The following is a 22,949-nucleotide window of genomic DNA, read 5'->3' on the forward strand; positions in this document are numbered from 1 at the left end:
GAGTTGCCGTCTTTCAGATGAGATGTCAAACCGAGGCCCCGTCTGTCCCCTGAGGTGGACGCTAAAGATCCCACGGCACAATTTCAAAGAAGAACAGGGGAAGTTCTCCCCCGTGTCGTGGCCAATATTTATCTCAAAATCAACATATTAAAACAGATTATCTGATCATTATCTCATTGCTGTTTGTGGGAGCTTGCTGTGCACAAATTGGCTGCCGCGTTTCCTACATTACAACAGTGACCACACTTCAAAAAAGCACTTCATTGGCTGTGAAGTGCTTTGAGATGTTATGAAAGGCGCTATAGAAATGTAAGTGCTTTCTTTATGGGACTTGGCTCTCCAGCTTAGTTTCGCCACTTAAAGCCAACATGAGCACACACAACACGAGCACACGCAACACGAGCACTCACATCATGAGCATTCAACTGTGCTTGTGGAAAAGACATGTGCGACCACCATTTCGGAACTCAAAAGAAATGAAGGCCATAGCTAATGTACAATGTGATCTCCGAGCTCCTACTTCAGGGGCAAAATAAGTTCTGTCGTATCAACAAGATGTGGAAGTGGCCATCGGAATCCTATAGAGCTGCAAAGTATGTGGGATCTCCAGTTCATCTTGTACACCGACATGTTTAATGTGTAAGAGATGGTGCAAACAGACCTTGTAAGACTTGCAAAGACATGCATGGTATGTCGAAATCCTGCTTGGTGTGATTTCAGTCCACTACCCGAATCTTTATAATTGAAATGGGCGTAGTCCGCCCGTCAGCACAAGTAGAAAATAAAAGGTCTGTTCATCAAAGCAATTTCACAACACGGGTAAGATCTCACTGTTGCCACTGGATGGTACCGACATATTCATGGGGCGCGGCGTCCTTGCTGTTGATGGTTGTGAAGGCTGCGGAAATGTGGCTAGGTACGCACCTCGCTACACGTGACTGCTACTCCAAGAAAATGAAGACAGCAAGGCACGCAGTATGTGACAGGTGTCAGTATAGCTGTGATCCAAAGGGAGTATTATACACACTGCCGCTCAGTCTTAACTTCTTCCTTGCTTGCAAACCCTCTGGAAAGGATTTGCACCCCCCCCCCCCCGCTCCAATACTTTCCTTTCTCCTTGCGCGCTCTTGTTTGTGCTGCTCGACCACAAGAGTTATCACGCACACAACAACAACAGCCTGCATTTATATAGCGCCTTTAAAGCAGTGAAACGTCCCAAGGCGCTGCACAGGAGCGTTGTCAGACAAAACTTTGACACCGAGCCACGTAAGGAGATATTAGGGCAGGTGATCAAAAGCTTGGCCAAAGAGGTAGGTTTTATGGAGTGTCTTAAAGGAGGTAGAGAGAGGCGGAGAGGTTTAGGGAGGGAATTCCAGAGCTTAGGGCCGAGGCAACAGAAGGCACGGCCACCGATGGTGCAGCGATTAAAATCGGGGGGGATGCTCAAGAGGCCAGAATTGGAGGAGCGCAGAGATCTCGGAGGGTTGTGGGGCTGGAGGAGGTTACAGAGATAGGGAGGGGCGAGGCCATGGAGAGATTTGAACACAAGGATGAGTGTTTTAAATTCGTGTATGTCAGCGAGCACAGTGGGTGATGCGGACGGAGAAGAGATGAGAAAAAAGGGACTTTTTTTTTTTTTAAACAGTATGCAGCTACTGTTTCTTGTTATTTTTGAGAGGGTTCTAGCCCCTCAGTGCTGTGTACAAGACAGTTGTAATCACCCATGTAATGTCATTACTGTGTTAATACCAAGGAATAGCTTGTAGTGAGTGACTGGGAAATTTGATTTGCATTAAGTATATTTGAACTAGAAAGCAACAATGTGTCAGCTCATGAACAGTCTTCACTGGCCTGTAGGCAGTTCCCCGTGCTTTTCTCTGCGTGTGTGCATATGCCTATCTGTCTTTTAATTACGTGTGTGTGTACACACGAGAATGCAGCAAGAAAATGATGGCATCAATTCAATTGTTTAAGATATCCCGATCCACGATTACAGGAAAATCACCATGAAAACACGGGAAACACGAGTATAGCGTGTTGGAAAAGTAAGCTGCGTTTAAGGGTAAATTTGGGTAGGCCCCAAACAGGGCCTTTCACATAGCGAAAAACCACGGGCCGTGTGGGGCCTTGCAAAATTTACCGTTTAGTGTCAGCTTGGCTCACTAACACTCTGGCCTCTCGGTCAGAGGGTTGCTGACCTGAGCTCATGATCTAAACTGAGACTCGAGCGCATAATCCAGGCTGGCACTCCCGGTGCAGCACTGAGGGAGAGCTGCACTGTCGGAAGCGCCGTCCTTCAGATGAGACGTTACACGTGCCCTCTCAGGTGGGTGTAAAAAAATCTTTCAGCACCATTTAAAGAGCAGTGGAGTTCTCCCCTGGTGTCCTGGGCCAACATTCCTCACTCAACCGACATCACCAAAACAAATTAGCCGCTCGTTCCTCCCATTGTTGTCTGTGGAATGTTGTCAGTGCGAATGGCTACCGTGTTTGTCTGCATTGAAGCGCCTTCTAATATGGTACAATACGATACAAAGATGGGAGGGAAAGCTTTGAGTGAGGAGGACATAAAAAACCTGCAAAAGGACATAGACAGGCTAAGTGAGTGGGCAGAGATTTGGCAGATGGAATATAATGTTGGAAAGTGTGAGGTTATGCACTTTGGCAGAAAAAATCAAAGAGCAAGTTATTATCTAAATGGAGAGAAAGTGCAAAGTGCTACAGTTCAAAGGGATCTGGGGGTCCTGGTGCATGAAACACAGAAGGTTAGTATGCAGGTACAGCAGGTGATCAGGAAGGCCAATGGAATTTTGGCTTTTATTGCAAGGGGGATGGAGTATAAAAGCAGGGAAGTCTTGCTGCAGTTATACAGGGTATTGGCGAGGCCACACCTGGAATACTGCGTGCAGTTTTGGTTTCCATATTTAAGAAAAGATATACTTGCTCTCGAGGCGGTTCAGAGACGGTTCACTCGGTTGATTCCGGAGATGAGGGGGTTGACGTATGAGGAAAGGTTGAGTAGGTTGGGACTCTACTCATTGGAGTTCAGAAGAATGAGAGGCGATCTTATCGAAACATATAAGATTGTGAGGGGGCTTGATCGGGTGGATGCAGTGAGGATGTTTCCACTGATGGGTGAGACTAGGACTAGGGGGCATAATCTTAGAATAAGGGGCTGCCCTTTCAAAACTGAGATGAGGAGAAACTTCTTCACTCAGAGGGTAGTAAATCTATGGAATTTGCTACCTCAGAGAGCTGTGGAAGCTGCGACATTAAATAAATTTAAAATGGAGATAGACATTTTCCTAGCAGATAAGGGAATTAGGGGTTACGGGGAGAGGGCAGGGAAGTGGACGTGAGTCTAGATTCGGATCAGCCATGATCCTATTGAATGGCGGAGCAGGCCCGAGGGGCCGTATGGCCTACTCCTGCTCCTACTTCTTATATGTTCTTATGTAATAATTCTTGTGGAGCAACAGGACTTCTTCGGCAGCACCTCCCAAACCTGCGACCTCTTCCACCTAGAAGGACAAGGGCAGCAGGCGCATGGGAACACCACCACCTCCAAGTTCCCCTCCAAGTCACACACCATCCTGACTTGGAAATATATCGGCCGATCCTTCATCGTCGCTGGGTCAAAATCCTGGAACTCCCTCCCGAACAGCCATGTGGGAGCACCTTCACCACACGGACTGCAGCGGTTCAAGAAGCCGGCTCACCACCACCTTCTCAAGGGCAATTGGGGATGGGCAATAAATGCTGGCCTTGCCAGCGACGCCCACATCTCATAAAAACAAATTAAAAAAACAGGGAATGTCCCACCCAAAATGTCAAAGTTACAGGCATGCGCATGCAACCCCTTGGACACGAGTAATCGTTCCGCCCTGCAGCTTAAACTGGCAATCTCGGGACAGTGGGAACCAAGTTGATTGTGAAGCCAGTTCCAGTGGGAAAGGGCCCATTACATATGACATAGAATCTGCCGCACAGAAACAGGCCATTCGGCCCAACTGGTCCGTGCCGGTGTTGCTGCTCCACACGAGCCTCCTCCCACCCCTCTTCATCTCACCCCATCCACATAACGTGTTCCTTTCTCCCTCATGTACTTATCTAGCCTCCCCTTAAATGCATCTATACTATTCTCCTCAACCACTCCCTGTGGCAGCGAGTTCCACATTCTCACCACTCTCTGGGTAAAGAAGTTTCTCCTGAATTCCCTCTTGAATTTATTAGTGACTATCTTATATTGATGGCCCCAAGTTCTGGTCACGCCCACAAGCGGAAACATCTCGACGTCTACCCTATCGAACTCTTTCATAATCTTAAAGACCTCGATCGGGTCACCCCTCAGCCTCCTCGTTTCTAAAATCACAGATCATTCGATCCGAAAGAGGTGGCTGTTTGCACAAGTGCCAAACCCGTCTCGTTTAGTAAAAGACGAAAGTGCTTGAGGTTCTGCCAAGGTCACGACTGGAAATATACACCTGCCTGTTCTATTTTCAGAGGCTGCCCGACCTGTGGTGTATTGTCTGCATTTTCTGTGCTGTTTTTTTTGTTCAAAAATCTCGACAGCTCCCTTTGCACTTCCAATTGCATTTCAAAAGCAAGGTTCGGATCAAAGTAAAAGAGATTCCGATCAACTTCCTTTAAAAGCGGAGGTCTGAATATTTCCACTCGACTTTAGAGCAATAGTGAAATGGATGCAAATTCAACGGCATAACACTTGTCATAAACCAGCACGTCAGCTGACTGACCACGAGGAACGTCACGGGAGATCAGAGAGCTTTTTTTAACTACTCTCTGACTGAAATCCAGACACACGCTGTTGTGTATGTAATATGTGTGCTACTTTGAACCTATGGACAGGACTGCACTACTTGTTGGGCGTAGTGATACGCAGTACCACTCCTGGCCATAGGGGTATAAATAGTACTGTGGGTACTGATCCCCCTCAGTTCCCGCCTGTGGGCATGAAGTAAAGACCTATGTATAGTCCCTACCTCCAACCAGTAAAGACCTGTTTGAGTTATACGTTTAAGTCTTTGTGTTAATTGTTCAATACAATACACATACTTAACACTGGCGACGAGTCGGTTCGAACCCTGCGGCAGTTATTCCACAGCGGCTTCGTCCAAAGACAGGACGTTGAAGAGAGGTTCCAATCCTCAACACCCCACTGAAAACTGAAGGGCAGCAGAAATCCTGACAGCTTCCAGCGACTGGAAGCGACAGGCATTAGGACCCTGAAGCCTCCATAACCTCGTGGGTAAGCCAGAGCCCGGGAGGGCGCGAGCGGGTAAGCCAGAGCCCGGGAGGGAGCGAGCAAGAGCCGCCGAGCGGGTGAGCCAGAGGCCGGGAGCCGCTTCAAGCGGGAGGCGCTTAGCGGGCCAGCGATCGCACCGGTGATAAGGGCTGAGAACCGTTTCGGGCGGACGGCGCACCAGCGATCGCACAGGAGATAAGAGCCGCAGTCGGGCTGAAAGTCAGCGACGAGAAGCGCGGGAAAACCGCCATTGAAGTGGGCGGGGAGAGCGAGAAGCGCGGGAAAGCCGCCATTTTTCGCGGGAAAACCGCTGGGGAAGAAGGCAGAAGCGGGAAAACCGCCATTTTGTGGGCGGAGGACGACGGCAAGAGCGGGAAGCCGCCATCTTGGATAACAGTAAAAAAAAAAAATCTGAGAAATTGCAAATCTGATAAAGTACTACAATGCCTAAACACGGGAATATTAGCAACTTTGATAGTGACATCGAAGATTGGGCCATATATGTTGAACGAGTTAAAAATTATTGTAAGGCCAATAAAATTCGTGAGGCTGATAAAGCACTAACATTATTAAATTTAATGGGTGCGAAGACATACGGGAATTGAAACACCTGTTATCACCAGATGAACCGGCGGATAAGACGTTCGATGAGATTGTTACTGTCCTGAAAGATCATCTAAACCCCACGCCGCTGATGCTAGCGGAACGATTTAAATTTTACGACAGAAGGCAGCTACAGCATGAAAGCAATGCTGATTATTTGCTGGAATTGCGTAAATTAGCGAAATATTGCCAGTTTGGAACGGGACTGACAGAGGCACTTCGAGACAAATTTGTGTGTGGTTTATTTAAACAGGATACACAAAAGCGACTGCTCGAGGAGAATGAGCTGACGCTTGAGAAGGCGGTCACTATGGCAGCAGCACACGAAGCCGCAGCGAGAGGCACGGCAGTAATGCAGCTACGGTCACCGGAGCTCAGTGCACACAAATTGGGTGTGAGTTCTGGCAAATGTTATCGTTGTGGAAAGACAACGCATGATCAGAACCAGTGTTGGTTTAAAAACCAAGAATGTAGAACTTGTGGTAGGCTTGGACATATAGCTAGAGTATGCAGGTCAGGGAAGAAGACCAGCAACAAGAAGTCACCGCAAGGAAAATACGCAAAGGTACACAAGGTGACCGAACAGGAGTCCGATTCAGACACTAGCAGTAATGAACTGGCTAGCTTAAGCTGTAATGAACTGGCTAGCTTAAGAGTACTCAACGCTGGTAAGGGTGCAGACCTCCAGACAATTTGGGTCACTCTTCAGATAGAAGGAGTCCAAGTAAAACTGGAATTGGACACTGGATCGGCATTGACGGTCATAAATAAGAAAGATTACGGAAAGTTATTCCAACATATTCCCCTACAGGATACGGGGATTATATTGAAAACATACACGGGGCAAAGAGTGTACCCCATCGGGAAAATAGAGGTTGCAGTGGTCCACAAGGGCGAAGACAGTCAAATAATGGACTTATATGTGATATCTGAAGGAGGTCCTCCACTACTAGGACGGGAGTGGATTAGGAAAATGAATATGGACTGGCATTTCCTACAAACAATAACGAGTGAGAACTCGGTGAAGATAGTCGGCCCAGACTCTGGAACGGATGATGGTAAGCCCAACTCAGGTGCAAAAGACAAAGTTTCAGCACAGAATTCCACTGAGCAACAACAACATAGTTTAACTGTGGATTCTGAGTCTGGCAAGTCTACTGATGTGCCCATTTCTGAGGAACACCGGGCTCGAACTCAACTCCATTTCAAACTACAACAGCAATTAGAACAAATGCTTCGCCGTTTTGAGCAAGAGTTGAATGCAACGAAAGAGTTCTTTGATATAGAGTTGGAGAATCTGGAAAGACAACAGAAGCAGCTGATGGAGAAAATGGAGCAGGAGCACACAAAACGTCTGATGTCAGAGGAGTTAACGGTCAGCCAACTCCTGCATATGCTGAAGGACAGGACTCTGAAATGGGAAAAACTTGAACATGAACTTCAATATTCAAACGAAAGGGGTTCGGAGCTCTCAAAGGTTATTGGAAGAGCTGAGGTGGCAACACAGACTGAGATGACTGCAACAGAGCAGCCCTTGGATGCCAAAAGTACGCTGACTCACGTCAACGTAGAACAACAGACCGCTGAAACAGCTGCTCCGGTAGAGGGATTGCATAGTCCGATCAATCAATCTCCAAAGGAAGTTGAAGTATTAAAATCACAAATGAGGTCACTAGTAAACGACTTGCTGAAAGCCCAGAAAAAGCTGGATGCAGAGGTACACATGAAGAAGTCTCTTCAGGAAAGATGTCTGGATTTGGAACAAGAGCTGGCTAACGTCCAGCTGGGTATGGAGGAAATAGACGACCCTCTCACTGGTCTAGCTCAGGACGACACCGAATATTACGATGTCCTGTCCTGCCCAGCTTGTAACTTCGACTCCCAAAGTGCAGAAATCATGGAGGAGCACCAAAAGTCTACGGAACATCGGGAGAAGCTGGCTCTACGACGGAAACAGGAGGAAGAGAAGGAGGAACTGCGCATGCAGCTGGCAGCTGTGGCAGCTGACAATGGAGCCCAGAGAGTCTCCAAGAAGCAGAAAAGGAAAAGTAAAAACAGAAGATGACCCATCTGAACCATTATCACCTCTACCAGATCACACACGTGGTCCCTCCGAACGGAGCCAATTCAGTTCGGAAGTTCAAACTGTTAAATCCATGGAAGGACTATTGAATGAGTCACTCCAGCAACGTGAACCGACTACACCACAGAGATTGAATCTGTGAACTGTTTTCCGCAGAGACTGAATCTGTGATCTGTTTTGACATGAAGTTATCTATGTATCTATGTTATTCTGTTATGTAAACCTGAAGTTATATATGTATATATGTTATTACGTTATGTTAAATGGGGAGATGACTGTAAAGCTAGGAAGGGAGGAATGTTGTGTATGTAATATGTGTGCTACTTTGAACCTATGGACAGGACTGCACTACTTGTTGGGCGTAGTGATACGCAGTACCACTCCTGGCCATAGGGGTATAAATAGTACTGTGGGTACTGATCCCCCTCAGTTCCCGCCTGTGGGCATGAAGTAAAGACCTATGTATAGTCCCTACCTCCAACCAGTAAAGACCTGTTTGAGTTATACGTTTAAGTCTTTGTGTTAATTGTTCAATACAATACACATACTTAACACACGCCAACCCTAATGGGTTATATTTTCCTTACTTTATACTCACATTTTTTTGCTAAATATAACCAACAGAGTAAAACACAGCCTTCAGCCGCCCGGGCCCTAAGCTCTGGAATTCCCTGCCTAAACCTCTCCGCCTCGCTACCTCTCTCTCTCTCCTCCTTTAAGACGCTCCTTAAAACCTACCTCTTTGACCAAGCTTTTGGGCACTTGTCCCAATGTCTCCTTATGTGGCTCGCTGTCAAATTTTATTTGTTAACGCTCCTGTGAAGCGCCTCGGGACGCTTTACTATATAAAGGCAAGTTGTTGTATCAAACCCTACATCCGACATCGTCCGTAAGTGATTTTCTCCTTTCCTGAAGGCGCTGACTATTGCTGGTGTACAGTTCCACGAGCACTGGCAGCCCTGTCCAGTCTCCTGAGTGGCCATTCTTTATGCGTCAGGCTGATCAACGGTAGAGTGCATCACAGCCGAGCCTGATCCTCTCCTAACTCAAAGGTACACACACGCTTTCCAGCAGAGGGTCCCTGGATAGCGATCCGGAGCGGGAACCTTGGGTGATTTATCCCCTCACTAGCCCAGAAGTTGCACGGCTCAAATGCTACCCTAACTGACATCAGCCGACTCAATACAGATTGCAGCCTTCCTTAAGCCATACAGTGTCAGCCGTGGCTCAGTGAGCAGCACTCTCGCGCCTCGGAGTCAGAAGATTGTGGGTTCAAGTCCCCACTCTAGGATTTGAGCACAAAATCTCGGCTGACAATTCAATGTAGTCCTGCGGGAGTGCTGCACTGTCGGAGGTGCCGTCTTTCAGATAAGAAGTTAAACTGAGGTCCCACCTTGCCTGTTCAAATAGCTTATTAATGGTCCCATGGCACTATTCAAATCAGAGCATGGAGATTTCCTCCTTCAACTGACAGCTTATCAAAAAACAGATTACCTACTCATGCATTAGGCTGCCACGTTTGTCGACAAGACAACAATCCTCTTTTTTGTGAAAACATAAATTTAGACAAATAAAAACTGTAAATAAACCATTAAAACTGTAAATAAACCAATAAAACTTCAAATAAACCTTAATAATCAAATTAAAATTTGGTTCTCCAGCCCAATTATGCACTCCAGTCCCCGCGGCGCCCACTGGTCACGAAAGTGATCGAGTGCGCCGGCGGACACCGCGTGCTCCAGCTCCAGGGCCACCCGGGCGCGAACATGGCCACGGAAGAGAGGGAGGCAATCCGGCCGGACGACCCCCTTACAAGACAACAATGGTGTCCAAAGATGTGCGAGTTAGGTTGATTGGCTATGATAAATTGACCCTTAGCGTTAGGGGGATTAAATACGTGGGGTTACGGGGATAGGGTGGGATATGTGTTGGTGTAGGGGTTACGGGGATCGGGTGGGATATGTGTCGGTGCAGGCTCGATGGGCCGAAATGGCCTCTATCTGCACTGTGGGGTTTCTGTGGGCTGTACTTTAAAAATTAATTGCATGCGAAAGGCTTTGGCACACCCTGAGGATGGGTTTGAGTTCGAGTTGGGCAGCAGTGCAAAATGGACGACAGTGAATTGGCAGCCCGTTTCACACTGCCCGATTTTAGAGCCTGCGCCGCCATGCAAAGAGATCATGGCCGATCTGTACCTTAACTCCATTTACCCGCCTTAGCTCCCTATCCCTTGATCCCCTTACCCAACATAAACCTGTCGAATTAACAACAGAAAACGCTGGAGAAACTCAGCAGGCCAAGCAACATCCGTGGAGAGAGAAACAGAGTTAACGTTTCAGGTCGAAGACCCTTCGTCAGGACTGAGAAAAAAAAGCAGGAAATGAAACAGGTTAAAAAGCAAGTTAGGGGGCTGGGAAATGGGGGAGGGGATGAAAGAACAAAAGGGAAGGTCTGGGAGGGGTGAGGAGACATTAAGAGATATTCAAGGCGAGACGAGATGGTAATAGGACAGGTAAAGAGACAAAGGATGGCTCTAGATGAAGTGTGAAATGCGCTGGCAGAATGAAAGACATAAACCTGGCGATCTCAGTCTTGAAAGCTCCAATTGTCCCTCAGCCTCCACAGTCTTTTGGGGGATGAGAGTTCCAGATTACTACTCCCCTATGTGTGAAAAAGTGCTTCCTGATTTCACTCCTGAATGAGAAAAAAGAAACTTTTGAAATGCAGTCACTGTTGTGATGTAGGAAACGCGGCAGCTAATTTGCGCACAGCAAGCTCCCACAAACAGCAATGTGATCATGACCAGATCATCTGTTTTAGTGATATTGATTGAGGGATAAATATTGGCCAGGACACCGGGGAGAACTCCCCTGCTCTTCTTCCAATAGTGCCGTGGGATCTTTTATGTCCGCCTGAGAGAGCAGACGGAGCCTCGGTTTAACGTCTCATCCGAAAGACGGCACCTCTGACAGTACAGCCTAGCTCGATTTAATTGGGACTGACTTCAATGGACTGACTTCATCAGGAAAGAAAAGCGGGCGGAGTGTAAAACGGGCTGCCGATTCGCTGCCTCCCGGTTTGTGCCACCCCCACCCCAAGGCGAATTTATCCTCCAAGTTCCTTGTTTCATCTTTCTATGTCACACGGGGCAGTGCATTTACTAACCAAGCCATCGTGGGCCTACCAGTGTCATATTTATTCCAAAAGCTTTCAAAAACCCTTAGCCTGTGGTCAATCAAATGAAGTCCCGTTAAGGACATACAAAGTACACAGAGTATTATGAATACAATTAATGGCTGTCAATAAATTGCCCTTCAGTAATGGAATCAAAGAATCAAAATGATGCACACACAGGCCGCAGCTCTCCTGAAATCAGATATCACATTACCGAGTGTAATGTCTGCCATCTACTAAGATCGATATTACATGAGGTTACTGATGGTTTGCAAAATAACGAAAGAACATTTTTAGGCATCTGCAATGGCGTTGAATGTGTTTTGCAGCACATGATGTACTACCTTTATATTATCGTCCAGCGTTTCGTCAATAAGAGTTCATCCAAGCGGCACAAGACCAGAAGGTCATGGGTTTGATTCCCGGTGTGAGTCGAGATGCGCTGTTGCTATATTGCGCGAAACCCGTGCTGGCCACCAGCTTGAACCCACAGCCTTCTGACTCCGAGCCGAGAGTGCTGCCAACCGAGCTGTTGTTATATAGGCGCCTGGTCCATGGAATTGCATTTTAGCTGCTGTGGCCAAGCCAAAAACATAACTAATGCATTAAAAGTGTCTGGTCCTTTATACTCCTAAACCTTTTGAAATACAGTCTCCCCTTTGAGAAGTCAGTCTCTGAGACTGAGGCTCCTTATTCAAACATTGGACAGCAAGCTCCGTAACACATACGCACAGGCGTGCTGATGGCCACCCGTGGTGTTTGACATGTGCTGTCTGTGTTGGGGCTTTCCTGATGGGATTATACCATGGCTTAAAGCCCAGAGATGCGCATTGTTTCAACAAAAGAATATAAGCCAAGTTCCCAGCACGCAGTTGCAAAAGCGATTTTGAGGGTCGGGTCTCTCTTAAAAGCAATAGATTTTACACTAAGCAATGAATTACAGGAAACTTTTTTTTATCCGGCACCGACAGGACCAGCGTGGTGCCGGTTTATCAAAAAGTCCGGATTACAGAGAGGTATAGTTAAAAGGTACGAGAGCCCCGTACACAGCAACAAATCCAGGCTTCCCTGTTGCTTAGCAACATGTGCAGAAACTCCGGCCACAGACCAAGCATCCCTGTTGCTTAGCAACAAGTGCACGAACCCCAGTTACACAGCCACAGATCCAGGAACTGCCACTAATATGAAGTAAAACTTACCTGAACCTACTCCTGAATTTTGCCGGTTAACAGAGATTTCCGGTTATTTAGGTGCCGGTAAATCGAGAGTTTCCTGTACAAAGAAAGAAAGAAAGACTTGCATTTCTATAGCGCCTTTCACGACCACCAGACGTCTCAAAGCACTTTGCAGTCAATGAAGTACTTTTGAAGTGTAGTCACTGTTGTAATGTGGGAAACGCAGCAGCCAATTTGTGCACAGCAAGCTCCCACAAACAGCAATGTGATAATGACCAGATAATCTGTTACAGAGAGGCTACATAAACAATGGACAAAAGTCCTTCATTTTTGACACACTCCTTACCTCCTTCAGTATTCCCTCCCTCCGACCATCTACATGACTTTGAAATCCATGCTTGGCATCACCTCATTGCCACTTCTTGATTTAGCTAATCTTTTCTTGTACTCTCCAATCTTGGTAGTGTCCGGCACTAGGGCCTAGGCTTTGCAAGTACCCTTCTTTTGTTCGAATAGTTGGCAAACACTTGGAGTACTGTGCACAGTTCAATCTTCCCTGATACTTACAACCTCTCAGTTCTGCTATCATCCTTGTAAATCTTATTTGCACCTTCTCCAGTGCCTCGATATCCTTTTTATAATACGGAGACCAGTACTGTGCACAGTTCTGGTCTCCGTATTATAAAAAGGATATCGAGGCACTGGAGAAGGTGCAAAAAAGATTTACAAGGATGATACCAGAACTGAGAGGTTGTAAGTATCAGGAAAGATTGAACAGGCTGAGGCTCTTAGCTCGAGCAAACAGAAGGCTGAGGGGTGACCTGATAAAATTATGAAAGGTTTCGATAGGGTAGACGTAGAGAAAATGTTTCCACTTGTGGGGGAGACCAGAACTAGGGGCCATCAACATAAGATAGTCACTAATAAATCCAATAGGGAATTCAGGAGAAACTTCTTTACCCAGAGAGTGGTTAGAATGTGGAACTCGCTACCACGGGGAGTAGTTGAGGCAAATAGCATAGATACATTTAATAGGAAGCTAGAAAAACACATGAGGGAGAAAGGAATAGAAAAAGTTGGTGATAAGGTTAGCTGAAGAAAGGTGGGAGGAGGCTCGAGTGGAGTATAAATGCCAGCATAGGCCAGTTGGGCCGAAAGGCCTGATTCTGTGCTGCAGACCAGATGTAACTCGATGAATGCAGACTTGAGATACTGGGACTATTTCCACTGGAGCAGTGAAGGCTAAGAGGAGATTCAATTGAGGTTTTTTGAATTATGCATTGTTTTGATAGAGTGACCAGAGAAAGACCATTTCATCTGGTTGGAGAATCAGTGACTAGGAGTAATCAATTGAAAATTGTCACTAAGAAAGCGAGGAGAGAGGTTAGGAGAAATTATGCAGCAGGTTTTTGGAAAAGGGAGTGGTTGAAACAGAAACTATCGCAACCTTAAATGGAAAATTGGATAAATATTTGAAGCAGAGGTAGATACAGGGCTACAGGGAGAGGGCGGGGCAGTGGGATTAGTTTGGGATCGATACAGGGCTATGGGGAGAGAGCAGGGCAGTGGGATTAGTTGGGGATTGATACAGGGCTATGGGGAGAGAGCGGGGCAGTGGGATTAGTTGGGGATTGATACAGGGCTATGGGGAGAGATCGGGGCAGTGGGATTAGTTTGGGATTGATACAGGGCTATGGGGAGAGAGTGGGGCAGTGGGATTAGTTGGGGACTGATACAGGGCTATGGGGAGAGAGTGGGGCAGTGGGATTAGTTTGGAATTGATACAGGACTATAGGGAGAGCGCGGGGCAGTGGGATTAGTTTGGGATTGATACAGGGCTATGGGGAGAGAGCGGGGCAGTGGGATTAGTTTGGGATTGATACTGGGCTATGGGGAGAGAATGGGACAGTGGGATTAGTTTGGGATTGATACAGGGCTATGGGGAGAGAGCGGGGCAGTGGGATTAGTTTGGGATTGATACAGGGCTATCGGGAGAGAGTGGGGCAGTGGGATTAGTTGGGGATTGATACAGGGCTATGGGGGGAGAGCGGGCAGTGGGATTAGTTGGGGATTGATACAGGGCTATGGGGAGAGAGTGGGGCAGTGGGATTAGTTGGGGATTGATACAGGGCTATGGGGGGAGAGCGGGCAGTGGGATTAGTTGGGGATTGATACAGGGCTATGGGGAGAGAGCGGGGCAGTGGGATTAGTTGGGGATTGATACAGGGCTATGGGGAGAGAGCGGGGCAGTGGGATTAGTTGGGGATTGATACAGGGCTATGGGGAGAGAGCGGGGCAGTGGGATTAGTTGGGGATTGATACAGGGATATGGGGAGAGGACGATTAGCTGAATAGCCTCTTTCTGTGCTGCGAATCTCTGTGGTTCTAGGTCAATGCTCAAATGAGGTCAAACCAAGCAGATTGTGCCAACTAAATCACAAAAATGTCACAAAGTCTTCCACTATATACCAAGCCATCTTTCCCGCACCCCCAAAGAGAAAGAACAATACCTGCATGTTTAAAAACATAGCTCATCCAAACAGATTATTCATGGAACTGATAAGATATCCCCAGGGTCTTGTTAAATGTACAATATAATCAACTTGTGACACAGTCTTCATGACCTACTCGTGATTCCGAAGCTCATTGCTGATGAGGTCAGGCTTTCTGCTGTTAGATATCATTTAAATACAGTAGATCTGTGGGATTATCTCCCCGATTTGCATCAAGTTGCATTCCATTGAATATCCAGAAGAATTAAGTGTAGTTTCATCATTCTCGCGGTCCCAGTCCTGTGAAAGTTGAAGGGGCCCGATGGAAAGGCCGGCACTTACTTTGTATTTTCTCTTTTCCACCCTTTTCTCCTTGTTTTAACCCGAGCTCATGCAGTCAGTAACTTGGGCTGTGGTTTCACCAATCCTGCCAGTTCTCCAGTGCCTCGCTTAAGCGGTCAGTTCTCAACCTTGATCCTAGACAGTGCAGGCCTGATTTTAACCCTGCTCGCCCAGCGGAAACCAGGCGGGCAGGCAGTTAAAACCGGGTCAGCGATTTCCCACGCCCACCACTGATCCCGCTGCCTCCAAGAGGAACGCGCCAGGCATGGCAGGAAAGGAGGTGGGCTAGGGAATAGGATAGTGTGCAGAGAGAGAGATTGAGGGGCGGTGGGGGCACGGTGCTTGCGAAGGGGAAGCTGAAAGGAGCGTGGCTGGATGTAATTTTAACCTGCTCTCTTTGGTAGATGCTCGGGTAACCCTGTCGGAAGCAAGCGGGGTCCTGCTTTAAATATGCAAAACAGGTTCCAATGACGTCATCGAGGTCCGACTGCCAATTTTGACCCCCGGTCCAAGCGGGGGGAACCCGCCATGGCTTCTCACCTGGACCATCCTGCCAGAAAATGGATCCGGGGCCAGAAACGGCCTGCCGAGTTCCGCCGGGAGACTCTGAAGGCGAGCATGCAAATGAGTGCGGGGGAGTTAAAATCTCCCGGCACTCACGCTACAAAGGGTCGGATGGCTTGCCGTCCACTTTGCCCACAACCCCCCTTCCCGCCCGCACGACGCCCGGCCGGGTGTTACAATCCGGGCTTGTGCGTCATCTGGCTATTTGACTGTGAAGGGCGTCACTGCTGAGCCAAGTCTTGTCCTCAGTTGACATCTACAGAGTCAACCGATAGCCCTCCAGCCCCTTTCCTGAATCTGCTCAGCCCTGAGGATGCTGGGCCACCTATGCTCCACACAGCTCCGACTTATGATTCTGCCTTCAAGATATTGGACTGATCATATTTTCACAGCAGCCCCGATCCCAAGAATCTTCCTTATTGTGGTGTCAGATGTGGCTCAGTCAGTAGCACTCTGAGTCAGAAGATCGAGGCTTCAAGTCCCACTGCAGAGACTGGAGCAGAAAATCTCGGCTGACACTCCAGTGCAGTGCTGAGGGAGAGCTGCACTGTCGGAGGTGCCGTCTTTTGGATGAGACATTAAACCGAGGCCCCGTCTGCTCTCTCAGGTGGACGTAAAAGATCCCGTGGCACTATTTCGAAGAAGAGCAGGTGAGTTCTCCCTGGTGTCCTGGTCAATATTTATCCCTCAACCAACATCACTAAAAACAGATTAACTGGTCATTATCTCACGGGGACCTCGCTGTTCCTGTGGTAACAAGATGAAAGCTGAAAAGGTTTTCGAAGCGTACTTGGTGCAATTTAATTTGTTCCCCTTCTCTTATCTTTTACTGGTAGCTGTTTGCTGACTGCATGTTGTAGCTTCTGAACTTCCTGAACGACCATTTTCATTTCTGCTTTTGATTGTTATGTTTCTTTGGTATGTTTCCTATCAGTTTCACTGCAATTCATTGCTGTTTTATGAATATGATATTTGAGCCAATCAGGTGTAAGTGCGACACCGAAGTTTGCAAGTGTGGTAATTGTGATGCTCGAGGTATGTTGGACAAAATGTGCCCAAGGTACAAGACGTTTACATCTATAGATAATGGCCCAGAATTTCGGGTCTCCACGGGTGAGTACGCACGGGGTACTCACCCGTAAGCCCAATGGAAGTGCCGGTGTCCTGCATGCACTGCGCATGCGCGGGAAACCGGCACTTCCGTTCCCCTGAAAGAAGGGGTTGAGAGGCGGAACGCGTGCGCGGGACAGGCTGCGCGTGCGCATCGAACTTACGTTTTTTTTGCAGGTTTTCCCGTGAGGGTAAGTCTCCAGAAGTTAGACATTTAAAAAGTAGTCGCAAGGCCTGCTTTTCACAAGGTAAGTGGTGAATTAATTAAAATTAAAACATTTTTTCCACAGGTTTATTATTTTTAAATACTTTAAAGAAAGGTAAGTTTATTTTTAGTCCTGTTAGAAAATGTAATTATTTTTTTCAAAAATTTAAATTATTGTTTAAAATAGTTATTTCATGTAATTTATAGTTTATTTAAAAAATGTGATTAAAAAAAAAATGTATTTGAAGATTTAGTGATGTTTTGGGGCTTATAGTATTTATAAGTTTGACAGCTCTTCTTGTCAAACTTATGAATGAAGCATTCCCTGCTACCATTGGCTCTCCATGGCCCACGTGAACCCAGGGGACGCATCGAACTAACTGCGCCCCTGGGATACGCAAGCACTGCGCGCCGGCAGCTGGAGCAGGCCCAGGATCGGAATCCCACACGGCAGGCGCGCTAGGTAAGTGCAGATCGGTGGCTTGCACCCGCGGGAAGCCTCCGACCCGAATTTCTGGGCCAATATTTAAGTTTGACGTCAAGCTTCCTTAATTGATGCAAAGCAAAATGGCTCTGCCATTTTCCAAATATCTTTTTACCCCTGACGTGAGCAAGAGACAACGTGGCAACGAAAGCACAATCATCGCAATATCATGCAACGTCGTATCATTACTGATGATGTTTCACAAGCTAAGACATGCCACTCTCACTTCGGAGTTGCACTTACGTCTGATCTCATGTTGAAATAATGGTAATTCTCACCTATACGTGCCAACACACAAAACAAAATAACAAGTGGACTTCAAAATGGCTGACACAGCCCCAAAAAAGCTGTCAACTCAAATAACAAGAACAGTCCTGTCTATAGGACTGTAGGCAGGGCACTGCTTCACAGCGACTGAAGCAGTTAAGTCCTGTCTTAATACATGGGGGGGTTCCAGGATGTTCAACAGTGTTTCACCATCTTCCATTCTCAATGCTAATAAAAAGCGCTAAGTAACCCCCACCACTTTCTACTGCTATCCACCACTCACAGCCACGTCGTTAGACTCATTAAGTAGCTGAATTTCAAATTAGCTCCCCCTGCTGCCAGCGCATCTCTGTCAGCTGAGGCCACGGCAAAGGTCATAGCCCAGATTTCATCGCCCACAGCTGAAAGAGAGACTCCTCAGTCAATGCTGCACACCCTCAGTTTTGCACTAAAGTGTCAGTCAAGGTTAAGCACTCAAGTCCTTGAGTAACTGCGCCATGAGTATCAGAAAGGCCCCATTACCGATTTAGCTGATCGCAGCCAGCTTGCCAATCGGACTGGAACAGTTGGTCTCGTCCTTTTGTCACTTCGGGAGAGGAAAAAAATCAGCCAGGGTTGGGACAAAGCAGCTGATCACTCCAGCGATCCTTCTCCCTTCATACTTCACACTTCTCCACATTATATTCCATCTGCCATGTTCTTGCCCACATAGAAACACAGAAGATAGGAGCAGGAGTAGGCCATTCAGCCCCTTGAGCCTGCTCCGCCATTCAACGCGATCATGGCTGATCATCCAAATTCAGTACCCTGTCCCTGCCTTCTCCCCATATCCCTTGATCCCTTTAGCCTTAACCTGTCTATATCCCCTTGAAGCCTCCTGGCATCCTCCTCCCAACTTACTTTCCCACCCAGCTTTGTATCATCAGCAAACTTGGATATATTACATTTGGTCCCCTCATCCAAATCATTGATCGAGATTGTGAATAGCTGATCCTCGCGGCACCCTACTAGTTACAGCCTGCCAACCCAAAAATGACCCGTTTATACCTGTTTTTCCTGGGGGCGGGGCGGGGCGGGGGAAGCTTTGACACACCCATAGGTTCATCTTCCCTTTGAGCCCCCTAGCAAAAGTCCCAGGTTTGATCCTCAGTCTGTGCTGAGTTTGCTGATCTCAGGCAGGCTGGAAGTAGGGCCTGGGGGTGGGGAAGGGTTGGGATTAAGCAGGGGACCCACTCCTCCGCACGATCCAGTGACGTCTGCTGGAAAGCATACACGAAGGTGTATATATTGGTGAGAATAGGATCGCTTCAGCTGAGATGTGCCCCTCACACAATCAAATAGCTTTCCAATGCTCACCGTCTAGTCTCATACATACAAAATGGCCACTTGGACAGTGTACCAGGGCGTGACTATTGCCCCTGGAACTGTAAGCCAGCACTATCAGGCAAAATTGAGAAGTATGCAATATCCCCAAGGCATATACGGCCATGCTCTGCCCAATCGATCCATCTTTTTTAAGGGGGGCCTTCATCCTCACTGTGGGGTGAAAGAGTAGCAGCAACAGCCATGTGGAATTTCTGCTGTAATGACATCTACTGCATGCAACATGATGAAATGCCCCCCACGCAATGGCACATTTCACACGTTGACCAGATAAACAGAGATTGGGAAATGATTCGGCCCATCTTGCCTCATGCATCCTTATCAGAAACCTACAGTTCCACCCCGCCCCACCCCACATCACTGCATCTAACTGACTCTTGAGACTTCCTCCTGCACTAAAGAAAGAAAGACTTGCATTTCTATAGCGCCTTTCACAACCTCAGGACGTTCCAAAGCGCTTTACAGCCAATTAAGTACTTTTGGGGTGTAGTCACTGTTGTAATGTAGGGAACGCAGCAGTTAATTTGCACACAGCAAGCTCCCACAAACAGCAATGTGATAATGACCAGATAATCTGTTTTAGTGATGTTGGTTAGAGTCATAGAGTCATAGAGTTATACAGCACAGAAAGAGGCCCTTCGGCCCATCGTGTCTGCGCCGACCATCAATCCCTGTCCAGTCTAATCCCATTTTCCAGCATTTGGTCCATAGCCTTGTATGCAATGGCATTTCAAGTGCTCATCCAAATGCTTCTTGAATGTTGTGAGGGTTCCTGCCTCTACCACCCTTTCAGGCAGTGAGTTCCAGATTCCAACCACCCTCTGGGTGAAAAAGTTCCTCCTCAAATCCCCTCCAAACCTCCTGCCCCTTACCTTGAATCTATGCCCCCCTGTTATTGACCCCCCTACTAAGGGGAAAAGTTCCTCTTTATCTACCCTATCTATGCCCCTCATCATTTTGTACACCTCAATCAGGTCCCTCCTCAGCCTTCTTTGCTTCAAGGAAAACAACCCCAGCCTGTTTAGTCTTTCTTCATAGTTGAGGCGCTCCATCCCAGGTAACATCCCGGTGAATCTTCTCTGCACCCTCTCCAAAGCAATCACATCCTTCCTATAGTGAGGCGACCAGAACTGCACACAGTACTCCAGCTGTGGCCTCACCAGCGTTTTGTACAGCTCCATCATAACCTCCCTGCTCTTATATTCTATGCCTCGGCTAATGAAGGCAAGTATCCCATATGCCTTTTTAACCACCTTATCTACCTGTTCCGCTGCCTTCAGGGATCTATGTACATGTACACCAAGGTCCCTCTGACCCTCTGTACTTCCTAGGGTCCTACCACTCATTGTTTATTCCCTTGCCTTATTTGTCCGTCCAAAATGCATCACCTCGCACTTTTCAGGGTTAAATTCCATTTGCCACTTTTCCGCCCATCTGACCAACCCGTTTATATCGTCCTGTAGCCTGAGGCCTTCCTCCTCGCAATTTACCACCCCACCAATTTTCGTGTCATCTGCGAACTTACTGATCATACCTTTTACATTCTCATCCAAATCATTTATGTAGATCACAAACAGCAAGGGTCCCAGCACCGATCCCTGAGGTACCCCACTGGACACAGGCTTCCAGTCACAAAAGCAACCTTCGACCATCACCCTCTGCCTCCTGCCACTCAGCCAGTTTAGGATCCAACGCGCCAAGGCACCCTGGATCCCATGGGCTCTTACCTTCTTGACCAGTCTCCTATGCGGGACTTTGTCAAAAGCTTTACTGAAATCCATGTAAACCACATCCACAGCATTTCCCTCATCCACACACCTAGTCACCCCCTCGAAAAATTCAATCAGATTTGTCAGACATGATTTACCCTTGACAAAGCCATGCTGACTATCCCCGATTAATCCTTGCCTCTCCAAGTGGAGACTAATTTTGTCCCTCAGAATTTTTTCCAATAATTTCCCTACCACAGATGTTAGGCTCACTGGCCTGTAATTCCCTGGTTTATCCCTGCTACCCTTCTTGAATAATGGTACTACGTTAGCTGTTCTCCAGTTCTCTGGTACATCCCCTGTGGCCAGAGAGGTTCTGAAAATTTGTGTCAGAGCCCCTGCAATCTCCTCCTTTGCCTCACACAACAGCCTGGGATACATCTCGTCCGGGCCTGGGGATTTATCCACTTTTTGGCCTGCTAAAACCGCTAGTACCTCCTCCCTCTCGATGCTAATATGTTCAAGTATGTCACAGTCCCCTTGCCCGATTTCTATGTCTACATCGTCTTTCTCCATAGTGAACACAGATGCAAAAAATTCATTTAAAACCCTGCCTACATCATCTGGCTCTACACACAGATTGCCACTTTGGTCCCTAATGGGCCCTACCCTTTCCCTGGTTATCCTCTTGCCCTTAATATACTTATAAAACATCTTAGGATTTTCCTTTATTTTGCTCGCCAGTGTTATTTCATGGCCCCTCCTCGCCCTCCTAATTTCTTTTTTAAGTATGCCCCTGCACTTTTTATACTCCTCTAGGGCTTCCTCCATCTTTAGTCTTTTGTAACTGCCAAAAGCCCCCCTTTTTTTCCTAATGCATTTTTGTATATCCCTTGTCATCCAAGGTTCCCTTTGCTTGTTGGTCCCACCCTTGACCTTTACAGGAACATGTTGGCGTTGTACTCTCTCTATTTCCCTTCTGAAAGTCTCCCACTGCTTTGATGTGGATTTTCACAAAAGTAGCTGCTCCCAGTCCACTTTGGCCAGATCCTGCCTTATCATATTAAAATCGGCCTTTCCCCAATTTAGAACCCTTATTTCCGGGCCGTCTTTGTCTTTTTCCATGACCACCTTAAATCTCACCGAATTATGGTCACTGTCGCCAAAATGCTCTCCTACTGACACTTCCACCACTTGCCCGGCTACATTCCCTAGAATTAGGTCCAGTACCGCCCCCTCTCTCGTAGGACTTTCTACATGTTGGCTCAAAAAGCTCTCCTGGATGCACTTTAAGAATTCTACACCCTCTAAGCCTTTCACACTCTGACTATCCCAATTAATATTGGGGAAGTTGAAATCCCCCACTATTATTACCCAATTATTTTCACACTTGAGGGATAAATATTGGCCCCAGGACTCCGGGGATAATTTCCCTGCTCTTCTTCAAAATAGTGCCATGGGATCTTTTACGTTCACCTGAGAGGACAGACGGGGCTTCGGTTTAACATTTTATCTGAAAGAGGGCACCTCTGACAGTGCAGCACTCCCTCAGTACTGCCCCTCCGACAGTGCAGCACTCCCTCAGTACTGCCCCTCCGACAGTGCAGCACTTCCTCAGTACTGCCCTCTGACAGTGCGGCGCTCCCTCAGTACTGCCCCTCTGACAGTGCAGCACTCCCTCAGTACTGCCCCTCCGACAGTGCAGCGCTCCCTCAGTACTGCCCCTCCGACAGTGCAGTGCTCCCTCAGTACTGCCCCTCCGACAGTGCGGCGCTCCCTCAGTACTGCCCCTCCGACAGTGCAGCTCTCCCTCAGTACTGCCCCTCCGACAGTGCAGCGCTCCCTCAGTACTGCACCTCCGACAGTGCAGCGCTCCCTCAGTACTGCCCCTCCGACAGTGCAGCGCTCCCTCAGTACTGCACCTCCGACAGTGCAGCGCTCCCTCAGTACTGCCCCTCCGACAGTGCAGCGCTCCCTCAGTACTGCCCCTCCGACAGTGCAGCGCTCCCTCTACTGTGCCTGTGAGTCCATTCCGAGTGGTGACTACTCTTTGTAAATTGACCTTTCACCGGTTTGAACCCATGCCCCTTTGTCT

Source organism: Somniosus microcephalus, chromosome 33, assembly GCF_052327205.1.
Source record: "Somniosus microcephalus isolate GS21.2 chromosome 33, FLI_Smic_1.0, whole genome shotgun sequence".
NCBI lineage: Eukaryota > Metazoa > Chordata > Chondrichthyes > Squaliformes > Somniosidae > Somniosus > Somniosus microcephalus.